The sequence below is a fragment of the Episyrphus balteatus genome, chromosome 2 (assembly GCF_945859705.1).
Source record: "Episyrphus balteatus chromosome 2, idEpiBalt1.1, whole genome shotgun sequence".
NCBI lineage: Eukaryota > Metazoa > Arthropoda > Insecta > Diptera > Syrphidae > Episyrphus > Episyrphus balteatus.
Genome location: NC_079135.1, coordinates 94,271,961 through 94,288,211, shown reverse-complemented (window position 1 = coordinate 94,288,211; position 16,251 = coordinate 94,271,961). Strand labels below are relative to the sequence as shown.

Genomic DNA, 16,251 nt, shown 5'->3' with positions numbered 1-16,251 from the left:
AAAATTTATTATAGGTTGTCTTTTAAAAAATGGATTTAATGGCGTTAGAAGAGAAAAGAGATTGATTGTTTTGGCTTTTTTTATGAAAACTAATTGGGTTAAAAAAATTCTAGCTCTTTTTGTAGATGTTGTATAGACATGGTCGATATAAATATTTTGAGCTGAAACAATAAGCTTTCAGATGGTATAAAATTTATTGTAGGTTGTCATATAAAAAAAAGTGATGGAATAAAAAAAAATTATATTTTTTCGATTTTTTTTAAATGATTTTTAAGGTTTCACTTCAACCACGTGTGAATTGCACACATGATTTTTTTTTCATACATATCGCTGGCTGAGAATTATAAGGGTGTATTTCATACAAAATACAAAAAATGAGTTTTATACACCAAAATTTTCGTAATTCTAACGGCTTTCAGATAAAATTTAAAAAAAAATTAGAAAAAAATTAATGGCGACGGTACAGGTAAAAAAGACATACAACTTTCATGATTTCACATAAATGTATTGATATAATAAGGTTCTATGTCATTCAAATTGCAACATAGAACCCTTTTACTGATTTTTTTCAAACAAAAAAATACATTGATTTAAGTTACATAGAACTTTTTTGCGCAAATTTTTCAAAATGAAATCTTATGGAAATGATGTTTTTTTTAACTAAATTAAAAATAAAAGATCAAGAACAACAGGGGTGGAATCGGCTAACTTGATAGCCAACAGTTGACAGTCAAAAACGACGATTTTGCTCCATAACTCGTAGTTTTTGACTATCAACTATCGACTATTAAGCTAGCGGATTTCACTCCAGGGCTTTTGCTAAACAGCAAAGAATTTTTGTATCTCGTTCTGTACTCTTTAAACCAAAATATGTACTAACGGGTTACCTAACCCAGATATTCTTACATCATAATTAAATTAGAGTAATGTTTTTTGTGTTCCAAGAATTGGAAGTGATTTTTTGAAACCTTTTTTTCATAATCGGGGTTGGGAATTTCATAGTTCGTATTAATAAACCAAAAGTTAAAGAAACACTTAGATTCCTTAACTTAAAACAAAAGAAGTCAAAACTCAAACAGTACCAAAAAGCTACCTTCGGACAAACCTAAATCCGATAGCAAGATATACTAGGATAGGGAAACTGCATACGAGATTCAGCTTTCATTCACCTTAGTACCCAAAAAACAAAAAATTAACTAATTTTTAGTTGTATTTAGTTGGAAAATTGAGTATTTTTTTTTCAAAGGTCAAGATTTTACTCTACTAACCGAAGTGAACACTTCATTATTCATCTTTACAATTATATTAGTTTATTTCTATTAATAGTTTCATCGAATAAAACTTTTTTTTTTAACTTGAAGCAAATTTACGTTATACATGGAGACAAATAAGGCACTTAGAATCAAGGTAATACTCTTCTTAAATCCAATCCTCTTAAATTAATAAGATTTCTAATAAAAATAAGTCAAATTTGTTTAAACTTTGTTAAAATCCAAGTGAACTTCATTTTAACAAGAATTTTTTTCTTTAGATTGAAATGATTTTTCATTTTTTTATTTGCATTCTAATTAAAATTAAAAGATTAAACAAACTTTCAATTTTTTTTTTGGCATACATTTTGCACCGTTGAAGATGATTGTGTTAAGACGACTGTCTTTTTGGCAAAAAAGCATGCAAAAATCCGATTGATTTAATACAAATTCTAATTGTTTTTAGCATGTCTTTTTTCTGTATAGGTACCTTATTCAACAAAAGCAGGAATTGTGATTTGTGGTATTTTTTTTTGTTATTTAAAATAGAATTTGACTGTTTTGTGCAAAACTTTAATAAAATTAAATTAAATCAAAGCCTATTTCACGATGAAGTCACTTTTTTTCATATAAAATCCATTTATTACATGTAAGCTCTTTATAACTATAAGGTTCTATGTCGAACATAGAACCTTTTTCAAATTTTTTTACAAACATTTTCATAAAAAGGTTCTATGTCATTTTTAAAAAATGCTCATAGAATCCTTTTTTGTGGTGAAATTAATGTTTTTTTCATGGTTTTATGATTTTTTAAGGGTTCTTTATAAGATTGCATCAGTACTTTACTGCTATGTAACTATTTTATCCAAAAACCAGCCTTAAAAAACTTTGAGATCGATTTTCTCAAAACTAAGGGGAGTTGACATACAACCCTATAATTCTCAGCCAGCGATATGTATAACAAAAATTCTGACTTTGAGTTTTCTAATGTCGTCAATTGAATCGTTTATTTTGAAAAGGTCTACTAGAAAGATTCTACATTTAATAACGGTTAATAACGATTAATACTCCAGAATCTACATAAGTATTAGGGTGGGTCAAAAAAATCGAAATTCGTTTTTTCTATTTTTTACTCCGAATAATCGATTGCTAGACACCTTTAGAATATACACACCAAATATGAGCTCTTTATATTAATGGGAGGGTCCTCCGCTTCGAAATTTTCCATTTTTACATCAAGCTTCTACGAAAAAAAAATCATTTTTTTATTAATTGACTTTTTAGCAAATGTTTTTACATATTTAGAAAATTGAACGCTCTACAAAAAAGGCTTTGTCACATAAATTTTTTTCATTTATCTAACCGTTAAGTACATATTTGAGGTCCAAAAATCGAGAAAATCTTTTAAAATTCGTTTTTTGTTCTTAATTTTGTAACAAATTGAAAAATTATAATAACACTGGTCTGCAAAATTTAACTTTTTTTTTCCTTCAAATAATTTTTTGATATTATGAAAGATTAGACTTTCCTGAATCTAAATCTGGTTTCAGAAAAATTCTTTCAGGTACCATTTTTGTAAAAATGATTTTTGAAAAATGTGAGTAGTTTCTAAAAAATCACCCTTTTAGATTCATTTGAACTTGTATAAAATTAAAACTATTGGTCGCATTGAGCTCAAATTTGGAGAACTTATTCTTCATAATATGACCTATCGATTGACACCAAATATGTTCTTTTACATTCATGTTTACTCATTTTTTAAAATACTGATTGACAAAAAAAGCAGACTTTTCGAAATCATTCATTTTTTAGTAAATCCTACATGAACAAAAGCACCTTAATTAAGGAAAATGTAAAATATCAATGCCCATTATATTTAAAATGTAAAGAAAACCAAAATAAAATACATTAAACAAAATTTTTACGTGTTTTGTAATTGTATCTACTATTTTTCTATTTAGAAATATCTTATTTGTAATAATAATAAACCATTCGATAAACTGCCTTGTAAAGCTTCAGATTTGTTTCTCCTAGAAACAATAGTTCACTTTTCTTATAGTTTTTGATGTGCTGAGTTAGAATCCGAATTCAAAAAAATTCTATTACGTCAGGATTATAAGATATTCGCATTAAAGTATCACAAAAACAAAAAGTTTTTTTTTAGAAAATCTCAAGAAAACTACTATATCTCAAAAACCAGAGCTGACCAAAATTTTTTGAGTTCAGATTCCAAATCAGCACACTAAAGTCCATTAGAAAAGTATACTTTTGATCTAGGGAGAAAGATGTATTAATTTTTAGAGATCAGTTTCTTTATGGTAAGATATACCAAACCTACTAAACTTACTTAAATTAAGATATCTCGGAGAAGAAAAGAGATATTGAGAAGATTGAAATTGAATTTGAAAGAAAAAAATAAGTTCTTTCATAAACCGTATCAATATTAATTGAAAAAGATTACATAATGCCAAAATATTTCTTCGAAAACAGCGAAAAAATGGGTTTTTGAGATTTTCTAACGGGAATATCTAAAAAACGTGACGTGCTAGGTCAATTCTGACATCAGATTCGGAATCAGCATACAAAAATCCTTTATAAAAGTACAGTTTTATTTAATTGCAGACCAGTATAATCAAACGCGCATGGCATATTTTTGTAGGAAACAGATTGCTCCACAAAAAAGGTCTTATTAACTTTTTTCATTAATCTAACCATTCTAAAGATATTCGAGGTCAAAGTAAAAAAAAATTGTTACAAAAATTTTTACTTTTAAAAATTTTCCAATCCACTGAAACTTCATTATTTTTAAATTAACAAGATGTATTCTTGTAGGGGCTTAAACGTTCTACAAAAAATTCCTTGGCATCAAATTGATTGCTTTAACCGTTTAGAAGATATATTTTTTTTTAAACGTCCTACTTTTAACACAAATCTTTTCCCCAGTGGCTTCCAGTTTTTATGTATTTTTTTTCAATTTTTGCTTAATTTCAAAGTTGAAACAACTTTAATGTAAAAAAAAACAAAAATCCCGGGGAATTCAAAGGACTGCATTTATCTGCTTATTGATGAAAGATTTATTCTTCCTTTTTGAAGTTATACTTCTTTTCCGGCGTTTGTCAAAGTGAAAATTTACTTTTTGACATTCCCAAATAGTTATTTTTCCAGAAACTCTTTTTGCCAAAATAAACCAAGTCTAGATTTTTTTGAGCTTCAATTCATTTTAAAGAGGCTTATTTCATTTTATAATTAGAAGCTTAAATCGAATAAATAAATTTGCAAACTAAAACAAAACTGGTCTTATTCATTCTATTCTTTTTGTATTTTGAATTTCTTTAATTTTGGTGCTTTATTCCAAACCAAATTAAATTTGTACAACGTCTGGTGGCTTTTAAGAAGTATTTTCATCTATAAAATATGTATAACAAAATACTACTTAAATTTTTATTTCATAAAAAATGAGTCACTACGGCGTATACGTGTTTTTTTTTTCTACAAAACAGAATCAAATCGAAATTTAGTTGCAAATCTGTTTCAATAGTGAAGAAAGCAATTTTATGTATATCATTCTTTTTATTTATGTTGATAAATTTAAATTAAACTGTCTCTTGATGAAAATTAAAAAAGAAATCGTTTTAATATTATCTTCAATATCTCACACATAGATGTCACATAAAATTCCATAAAAAGCTCTTTTTTACACTCTCATTTTTCATTTTATGCGCAAAATCCTTTTTTTTTTATTACAAAAACAAAACAAAAAGCACATCCCAAAAAAATTTGAACTTCATAACATACATTTTCTCTACAGCATCCGACATCCACTAGACGGAAAAATATATTCTCACTTACTCATCCACGCGCATAATAAAAGTTACTTTCCTCTCCATTTTTTTTGTCATTTTTTAATTCAATATTCACGGTGCGTGCAAAATATATAAAAAAAAAGTTTATAATAAAAAAATAAAAGGAAAAAAATGCGCACATCCATCATTTCATTATCCTCTAACTAAGTCCTTTCGCATCATTTTTCATCCTGTTATCACAGCAATATCTATAGTATTCTCGTCAAATAATGTCCTTTTCTTCAATTCGAGCATTCTTCTCTCGTACTTCTCAGAAAAAAAGGTGTCACGGTTGAACGAACGAATAAACGACGAAAAATAACGACACATTTAGAAAAAAAAAAAAGTTGAAAACGGGTCACATAATATAATTTCTATAATTCAAAAAGGAATTCAAGTGAAAAATTATGTAAAAAAACAGTGGATAATCTTTTCTTCACTTTACTTTAAAGTGAATAATACAGTAATTTTTTTTAGTGTGAGTCCTTGAAGGACGACAAAATGAGAGCAGTGTAAAAGAAATCAGAGGCAAGTCTTGAGAAAAGCTATGTGAAGAAAAGACATTTCGATGCCAGCAAAAAGTTCTTCACTCGAGAAAATATTGAAATTACCTAATTGTCCTTAATTTTTTGTTGAATGCGCTCTCGTGTTCGTGTATCTGTATTTTCTCGTGTTTGTGTGTATGTATGAGTGCATAATACAAGGATGTCACTCTCAGTGCTTGATCACTGTCCCGCATTGTCGGTCATGTCGCATTAAAGAGCGTACTGTTGCTGGCACACACCAATAAATGGGTCAATTTAAGTGCGGTTAGTGTAATAATTTTTGTGTGATGATGTGATTTTTTCTGTTCTACTGATACGACAAAGGATAACAACAACCTTAATCTCCTACTGTGGCATCAAGTGGCTTTCCCACAAATACACTCTCACACATTACCGCACAGGAGGAGTCTTTTTGCTCCTAAAAAAATTCTTCTTATCTGCATCTGCCGATCAAGGATTTTATCAAGTGGATTGATTTTCAAGGAGCAAACTTTAGGACATCGGTTGAAAGTTAAATAAAGTTTAACAAAAAAAAAATCTAGTTCCCAGAAAGGACGAAGACAGCCCCATATAAAAAAAAAGTATCTATATTTTCGAGAGTTTAACGGTGATAATACACGTCTCTGTGCAATCAACCCTATAAAAAATATAAGCAAGAGGAAAAGGATAGACAAGTTGAGAGTGGGTGTGTGTGGGTGGTAAAGGATATATTCGTTGTCGAGTTTAGAATATCCTTTTATCCTTTCGTGTCTCTTCCATTTTCTATCTGTTTTTTTTTTTTTTTGCCGTCGTTTTTTTTTTTTGGAAATTATTTAAAATGTGTGTCGAGTGATACGTCATTTTGAAATCACACTCATTTTGCCCCGTTCCTTTGACGGGGCTTTTTCTATATGTGATCTTTATGTGTGTGCGAGTGTAGTAATTATAATTTTGTTCATTATACGTATTCGGTGTATGTGTGTGAAATCGAAATAAAATTTATTCGACATATCGTGTGGCATCATTTATTGCGGATATAAAAAAGCCATTGGTGTCATATTATTATTTTTTTTTGCTGTGTTTTGGGAGGAATTTTTTTTTTTTTTTTTTGAAGAACGAGAAAACGAGGATGATTCACATTCATGAGATTGATCAGAGGTGAGTTGAGTTGTGTGGGAATATTGGAAACTGGGACTAAGAAACCTCGTTAAATATAAATTTAATAAAAGTTGTCTTTTTTTTTTGAGAATATTTAAATGAAATTGTGTGGGTGTGATTGGAAAATTTGGTGAATGTCAAACTAAAACAGAAGTTATTTTTGTTCCTTTTTTGTAGATTCCATGGACTAGGTAAAGTGATTGATTGATTGAAATGACAGAATAAGATATTTGCAAAATTCTGCGCTCATTTTAATTGAGTGTTACTTGAAGTGTAATTGGATGTCATTTTTATAAAGCAAAAGCAATTCATTGATAGATTGAATAATTTGAGTCATTTAATTTTTGATTGAAGACGTTTATTTAAAATGAACAAAAGTTTGAATTTATGTTTTGATTAACAATGCTAGATAGTAAAACCGCAAATAAGTGTATAGGTAAGAATTATTGAAATCGGAGATTTTTGAAAATCAACATTTATTTTGAATGGATTCCTGTTTGTTTGGTTTATTAGAATAATAAATATATTTTTTTGCTTTAACTATTAGACAAGAGATTCTCTTCTGGGCGTCATTTTTGACACATATAGCTTTTGATCGATGAATGCCATTTAATTAATTGTAAAGCAAAAAATTTAAAATTTTTTTTTTTCAAAATCCTTAAAGCCATTTTTTTTAAATAAATTTGTACATATACACTCCGCGAAATAATTATAAGGACAAATTTTTTTGATTCGTCTTAAGATATATAAAGGATATTATTTTTTATTTCTTTTATGAATAAGGAGACATGTATATGGGGGATTGTTTCCCACCATTTGTTTTTATTTAATTCATTAGAATACAATAATACAGTTATTTTTTCCGGGTCTGGAGCGAAATAATTATAAGGACACATCTGATTTTTGCACTAAAAGTGAGGTTTAGCGAGATCAAATGTAAACAAAAGTAAGCAAAACAGCTAGAAAATTAATTTAAACCCATTATGACAATTTCATAAGTAAAATTTGTCGGTTATTTTTAAAATAAGGCGTGAAAAACCCTTTATCCAGGCAGAAATGGGCAAAATCGAGGCCTACCATGAATAGGGCTTGTGTTAATGGGAAAAACTGGAGGATTAGAAAGGTCAGATTGTGTAATTGATAATTTAATTTACAAAAGTGACATGTATGGTTAACTAAAACGATCAGGGAGGAAGCCTTTGGTCGAAGAGAGAGCCAAAAGTGACAAAAAATGAAGTATTTTTCGTGAGAATTTGACAGCAAGAGAAATTTTCGAGAAAATGAAATTGCAAGTGAGAGTATGTTGAGTGCACTAAGTAATGGAGGCGGACTAAGCCCATTCCTACGAAGCCAAATGGTGAAAACCGGCGCTCTTGCCGAGACATAAACTTGCCCGCCTTCGCCTAGGCAAAAAGCATATGTTCTGGGATGAAAAATGGAAAAACTTTTAAGTTCATCAATGAGAGAAAGTTTAATTTGGATAGCCTAGATGGTGTACCTAACGGTTTTTCCATTTTTCATCCCAGAACATATGCTTTTTGCCTAGGCGAAGGCGGGCAAGTTTATGTCTCGGCAAGAGCGCCGGTTTTCACCATTTGGCTTCGTAGGAATGGGCTTAGTCCGCCTCCATTACTTAGTGCACTCAACATACTCTCACTTGCAATTTCATTTTCTCGAAAATTTCTCTTGCTGTCAAATTCTCACGAAAAATACTTCATTTTTTGTTACTTTTGGCTCTCTCTTCGACCAAAGGCTTCCTCCCTGATCGTTTTAGTTAACCATACATGTCACTTTTGTAAATTAAATTATCAATTACACAATCTGACCTTTCTAATCCTCCAGTTTTTCCCATTAACACAAGCCCTATTCATGGTAGGCCTCGATTTTGCCCATTTCTGCCTGGATAAAGGGTTTTTCACGCCTTATTTTAAAAATAACCGACAAATTTTACTTATGAAATTGTCATAATGGGTTTAAATTAATTTTCTAGCTGTTTTGCTTACTTTTGTTTACATTTGATCTCGCTAAACCTCACTTTTAGTGCAAAAATCAGATGTGTCCTTATAATTATTTCGCTCCAGACCCGGAAAAAATAACTGTATTATTGTATTCTAATGAATTAAATAAAAACAAATGGTGGGAAACAATCCCCCATATACATGTCTCCTTATTCATAAAAGAAATAAAAAATAATATCCTTTATATATCTTAAGACGAATCAAAAAAATTTGTCCTTATAATTATTTCGCGGAGTGTACATAAGTACCTACATGCAAAATTTCTAACAATTTAAAAAAAAAATTGATAAAATTAATCGACATATACAGGGTTTCCCACAGTCACCGCCCCAAATGAAAACCATGGATTCCCGAAGTCATTTTAAGTCGAAAAACTTAAGTGGCAATTTTCTCGTTTTCGTCCCGTTTTCGAGTTATGACGTTTTTTTTATCATTTTTGATCTCTTTTCTTTTAACTATCCTTATCTTTGCCAAACTATGTACGTCTGATTCGAAAAATTTTTTTTGCAACCAATCAAGAATTTATTACAATTTTAGTTTGTCTCAAAATTTGTTTTTCTGCGGACAACCGTTTCTCCGCAATTTTGCATCAAACACAATTTTCTTCGTTTTTTAAGTTTTTTTTTATACTTTCATATCATTTAAGTTAAAAAAAAAACACATAAATGAGTATTAATTTCTTGCACATATTATTAAAGTTAAAGCCCAGTTTATTTTCTTGAAAAAAAAAAGTTTTTTTTTTCATAAAAAAGATTACTGAAACTAATTAAAATAAAATGCACGACTGGGTCGCACGTACTTGGTCTTGTAGTTCACAGTATCTTTATCTTAAATATCTATTGGAAATTTAAGATTTTGTTTAGTGTCAAAAAAAAAATCGAAAGTTTAAAAATTAAATTTAGAAAAAAAATTTTTTTTAAATGTTTTTAAAAATATTTTTTTTTTTACATTTTATACTTCAAAATGATGTCTGTAAATTTTTAATAAAATTGACTTATGCTTTGATGTCGATTTTTGAAAAACGGCAAAGCCATATTTCCGTTCTCCGCATTTTTTGAGAAAAACTAAAAACGCAGTTTTGTTAGAATCAATAAGAGTATTACCTACACCAAATTTAATCGAAATCGTTAGAGCCGTTTTCGAAAAAATTGCAATACCTCGAAAACGTTATATGGGAGATATGCGTTAAAATGGAGATATTAAAAAAAAAAAACGGTCCTAGGGAATTACGTAAAAATCATCTGTACCAAGTTTCAAGCAAATCCATCCATCCGTTTAGGCCCTAGCTCCATGTACAGATGGACGCACAGACGCACAGACGCACAGACCGACGGGCGGCATGACGAAAACCACTTTTTTGATCTTCTCCATCATCGTAATGTTGGTTTTGATTAAAACCTCGATTTTTTTTTTCTACACGAAACCAATACTTGCCCTATAGAGCAAGTAAAAATATTTAGAAGTTATCAACATATATTATTATAAAACCATTTTCTTGATTTCTGATTTCGTAAACGACTTAAATGATTTCAACAAAAACGCTCTCATAAAATCGTTTAGGAAATCTTGATATCAAAATAAAAAAAAATTATGAAAACTCATTTAAAAATTTTTTTTTTTTTTGAAAAATCAATATTTTCAAAACGATCCACTGTCCCGGGTTTCGCTTCCAGAAATATGGTCACCGTACCTATAGAGCAAGTCAAAAATAAACAAACTGAGTGAATTAAAAAAAATAATTTTTAAATAAAAAATTAATTTAAATAAATTAAAACTTTTACTGAGCTTTATGTATTTGTTCTTTTCTTAACCACAATAGCTCAGAAAAAGTTTTTAGTTCATTCAAATTAATTTTGTATCTAAAAATTATTTTTTTTTTTTAATTCAATCAGTTTGTTTACATATTTTTTTTTAATTACTTTCAGTACCTAATCTTTTTTATGAAAAAAAAACTTATTTTTTTCAAGAAAATAAACTGGGCATTTACGTGTTTTTTGGCTAAAATGATATGAAAGTGTAAAAAATTACTAAAAAAACGAAGAAAATTGTGTTTGATGCAACATTGCGTAGAAACGGTTGTCCGCAGAAAAACAAATTTTAAGACAAACTAAAATTGTAATAAATTCTTGATGGGTTGCAAAAAAAATCTTTCGAATCAGACGTAGTAAGCAAAGATTAGGATAGTTAAAGGAAAAGAGATCAAAAATGATAAAAACCGTCATAACTCGAAAACGGGACGAAAACGAGAAAATTGCCACTTAAGTTTTTCGACTTAAAATGACCTCAGGAATCCATCTTTATCATTTGGGGTGGTGACTATGGGTCACCCTGTATAACCAAAATTTCAAAAACAAATAATTATTAGGTATAGACCTTCCTGATTTCAAAAAATTTATTTTTCAAAATCAAATTGAATTTAAGTAAAAAAAAATAATTATTTTTTGAATTTATTTTATCAATAGTAGATGTAGAGGCTTCTTAAGCGCCTCCGTATACCAAATATTCGTTTAATTCAGTTTAGTCGTTTTCGAATTCGTTCTCGAGTTATAATGGTTATTCTGTTCTTCTTCTTCGGTATTGCGTTCTTTAAATAGCTCTATTTTTGCGAAGTGAATTGAGCATTATAGGGTCAGAGCTTTTCGACAGTGAATTAAGCGTGTCTTGGGTATCTAGGCCACAGCGAAAAAAAACATAACAGCGCAAAAGTTGCATTGTGTATTGCATTTTCATTGAAAATCGAAAAATTAAAGAACAAAATGGGCACATAAAATACATACACAAACATTATATTGCACTAGTTTTATTGTTTATTTTTATTAATTTAAATATTAAATTAAAATCAATCTCTATGACTTAGGTGGGCGTTTCAGAGTTTTTAAAATTTTTTCGATAAGTATTATACCGAAACCCCCTCATATAGTAGATCCACAATGAAACCACCATTGTTTCTAGATTCTTCGTTTAGGATCCATATTGCCTTTTTTTACCGGAAATTTTAAATCTACATGAGAAGAATATCAAAAGGTCTGATGTATCTATGTGAATCGATTTTTAACTGGATGTAGTTAATTTCACTTAGGTATCGCTTCAATTTTCAAATGTTTAGTGAATAAAAACATATTTCTGAACAAGTGACAAATTAACAATAATGAAAGTTACTTAAAATTTTGTGTTGTGATTCTTTGACTTACTTCGGCGTTTAAAAGAAAAAACAAATCAGGAAAATTACATTCTTATAAGAGCACAAAAACTGCAACATTTATTCTTTTATTAAGATACATACGTTTTAAGAAAAAAAAATTAGAAAACTTTGGTGTCGTTTTAATTTTTTAACAAAAAAAAATATTTTTAATAGAATTTGTATATGCCATTTGGTAGAAATTTTAATCAACACCAAAAACCAAAATTTCTTTTAAATCCAAAATTTGTTTTTGAAAATTTTGTTTATATATTTTGTACCTACAGAAATTATTGAAATATAATAAGAGAAAGTTAAAAATGAGAAAAAAAAAAAACAAACTGAAATGTTAGCTTCTGAAATGTTTTAACTTCTACTACGGCCTTTATTGATCCAATTTCATTTCGAAATTAAAATTTGTATGGGAAACTATCTCATTCCCCTAGTCGAAACGGGCTATAAGAAAACACACACATAAAAATCATCTGTGTTAAACTAATGTAATAAGAAGAAATTATTGCAATAGTTAAACATATTTTGTTTAAGTAAAAGAAGGCAATTCCAAGTACGGCAGAAGATCCTTTGCCAAAGTCATTTAGTTAAGACAGATAGAGATGTTAAAGTGCAAGACACATTTTTTGGATTTTCTATCATCTTTGTCATAAATGTATAATTGTTGTTTCGAGTTCAATAATGAAATCATAAATTTACGATCGATATTTCCTCTTTCATATTTTATGATTCAGACTTCAAATAACAATGCAATACAAAATCCAAACTGTTAATATTTTTTTTTTTTTATGAACCTGCTATGTAGGTATTTGTATTATTCTTCATATCATTTTAAGTAGGCTTATGCAGTTTCTCCTCCGAACCCTACAAAAGGTTGTCGGCACTTTATTGTTGTTTGAATTTCAAAGGTAAATTTTCTAAAAATATAAAATCGCACCTAGTATATAAAAAATAAAATGCTTTGATAAGGAAAGAATCTATTGCTCTTTGATGGTTATGAAGAAAGGCAGGAACTGTTTAATTCTTGCCTAGGAACAAGTTTAGTTTTTTGCATTAAATTCAAAAAGTAGCGTTGTTGGGCTGGTTATGTGTTTGAAGTACTTTTAAACCCGTTCATGACAAAAACGTCATATTGGGGCTTGATGCTGTTCAATTCAAATAACATTTCATAAGATTCCCTAGGGACGAAATTGAAATTTTATTTGTAAGATAAAAATTAACGGTACTTCTTATATGACCAAAATGAAAAAGGTAATTGCTATTGCGTATAAGGTCCTACTTTTAATATAGAAAAAATATTTTTTGAACCGTTATTAATATCTGCCATGAAACCGTTTTCTTGATTTAACGAAAACTTTTATGCAAAAACATTTTAGTAGCCCTAATGAAAAAAACTAAGAAAAAAATTTAAAAAAATTCAATTTTGTATTTTTAAAAAATATTTAAAAAAAAATTTCAAAATGGATCAATAAATTTACTTGAAATTTTGGTGGATATGTGCAAAAATAATTAATAAATTTCATCAAAATGGCATTTAAATTTTTTTTTTTTTTGGAAAGTTTTCGAAAATTTGTACAGAAAATTATTTTTAAAAAAACGGGTCCAACTATTTTCAAAACAAAAATTACAAACATTCTTTGTTCTATAAGAAATCAAATGGCATACTTCATTTAGATTAAAACCATTTTAAACGGTGTTTTCATAATTTTAAAATAAACTTTTTATATTTTTCTTACATTTCTTTTAAAATTGAAATTATTCTTTGACGAAATTTATAAAAAGATTTACCCCCTGAATAGAATGGTGTAGCTGTGGCTGTAGCTTGTAGCGCAAGTTGAAGAATTCTCAACTTTTTACCCCAATTTTTATATGTTTCCCTCATTAAAGTTTTAACAGTTACACAAGCTACAGCCACAGCTACACCATTGTGTTCAACCAGTTAGCATTCTAAGCAATTTTAACTTTAACCATAAGAGCAAGTACTTGTGACTCAGTCGTACATTTTATTTATAAAAGAATGCAAAAAAACGTAACTAGTAACCATACAGTTTCTGTTTCGAGTTTTTTGTTGCTTTTCGAAAACCCACAACCAAAAATCTGCTCAGTTAGTTACCTGACCTTTTAATTACACTGGTTTACAGCCAAAATGGACACTCAATCCCACTATTTTTTTTCTTACGAACTTGGACTTGGAAATCACTTTGTAAAAAATTACGATGGATACGTTTTCGAGATATGATTTTTCAAAGTTTTTTGTCGTTGTTTTTTCCAGCCTTACTTAGTATTTGGGCTATATCTTTAGTAATAAACTACTAATCGGAACAAAAAAGCCGGCGACTGAAACCTGAGTAAATAAGCAACAAACACCAGAACAACTTTTCTGGGTAACTCCAGATGTTTAAGTGTAATGTATTAAAACAGTTGTTAAAGGAAATTTCTGCAAAAAAAACTTTATAACTGAAAGAAAAAATCCTCATAGTTTTAAATTTTTCATGTACCTATAGTACACTTTCTGGCAAAGATAAAAAGATAATTTTCTTTAAAATCTATGGATACATTTTAAAGCTATGACCATTTTTGTAACGGTTAATATTTTTGAGTTTTTTTTGTTACTTTTTGAGTTTTTGTCTATAACTTGAAAAGCGGGCCAAATTTAAAAATTTTTACCAAGTAACATTTTGTAGCTAATTAAATTTCCTATCGATGTGTATCCTTTTAAAAAAAACATTCAAATTGAAATATTGCAAAACACTTAAGAAAGGAGAAAAAAAACGAAATTTTTGATGTTTTTTACTAAATAGTCTATTTTTATCATTTGAGCATTTATAGATATTGAACATGTAAAGAAGATACTTTATCTTTTAACACAATGGTCACAAAAATTGAATACGTCTAAAATTGGATAAAATATGGACTTTCAAAATCTACTGTTTTTTGGTCTTTTTGAACCATTTTTCTTTATATAATCATTTATTTTCACATGCAAATTAAAAATTGTCACCAAATAAATAATACAATTATATATTTAGGTCATTGCACAGTGGTTCCGTAGTAGGCCATAGGCCGAAATATCGATGTCAATATAATGACGTCATTTTTCGTTATATTTGTTATAAAAAGCCTATTCTTTAAGATAGCATAACAGACATTTTGAGAAAATAACGGAACTTTTCATACCGACCATGAAAAGTTGTCGAAAAAAGTCTGATTTCAATGCTTTATTTTTGGTCCCAAATCAACTTAAACTTTTAAGTGTATTTTTCGGTTAAAATTATTTTTAAAGTTTTTTTTTGTTATGGAACTTAAAGTTGAAGGTATGTACTTTATTTAAAGAGTTTACAATTCTATTTTATTTAAAATTTTCAATAAAAAACAGACTAGAAAAGGACAGGTTCAAATTCCATACTATTGTTTTTCTTCTCACTTTACCGAAACTTTTAACTATGTTGTCATCAATATAAATACATGATTCATATACATAAATTTTCTCTAGCACGTGTAGTTTCTTAAACAATTGAATCTGTCTGCGAATAAGTGCGACGGGCTACGACTGACTCTTTCACACTCATTGTTTCAATTTTACCCATATTTCTCATATTTAAAACTTTTTCAAAAAAAAAATTTTTTTTTTAAGTTTTTATGTTTTCCTTAAGTTTTTGCACATATTTTTATAAAAATATATGATATTAAGCAAGCTTTTAATCTGAAATGTAACATAAAAATTATGACTGAAATTGAAAAAAAAACCAAATAAATAATTTTAAAAAATAACTTATCATTTGTTTGTATGTAGATTCAAGGCCTCTTTTTACATTTTGTTATTAAATATATACAAGATTTCTTTATAAAACAATTGTTATTAAATTAATTCATTTTTTATTGCTGAAAAAATATATTCTCACACATATTCAAGTATATTTTGTTGCTATCCTAACCATAATCCCCTATGGCCGCCCTTCTTAGAAACCGGTACCACTGTGCATTGGTTTGATTGGCTAGAAAAAAAAATTAACTTATAGGTTTGTCCTGGTAAGTCTAGAAACTGCATTACGGAATGTCAATTTAAAAAAACAATTAAAGAAATCCAAAAGTTGTTTTGAAAATTAGATTGGTTTTGCACGTTTAACTGCACTTTGAGTTGTTAAATGAAATAGAAATATATATAATATTGTATAAAACTTCCAACGTGTTATTTTCAATTATATAGGTATTATTGCTTTAAAACTATTCCCCCAAACCAGCTAACCCGTTAACAACAAATGTTATCGA

The 16,251-nt window shown here is 28.5% G+C and overlaps 1 protein-coding gene across 1 annotated transcript in view; it reads left to right on the top strand.

Moving 5' to 3' along the window:
• The first annotated feature begins 5,054 nt into the window (after positions 1–5,054).
• Positions 5,055–16,251, top strand: part of LOC129911225 (gamma-aminobutyric acid receptor subunit beta-like) — a 39,503-nt gene continuing 28,306 nt past the window's right edge. The window contains exon 1 of the mRNA XM_055988951.1: positions 5,055–6,774. The gene's annotated coding sequence lies outside the window, so the exon portion shown is untranslated. The remainder of the gene's footprint in view (positions 6,775–16,251) is intronic.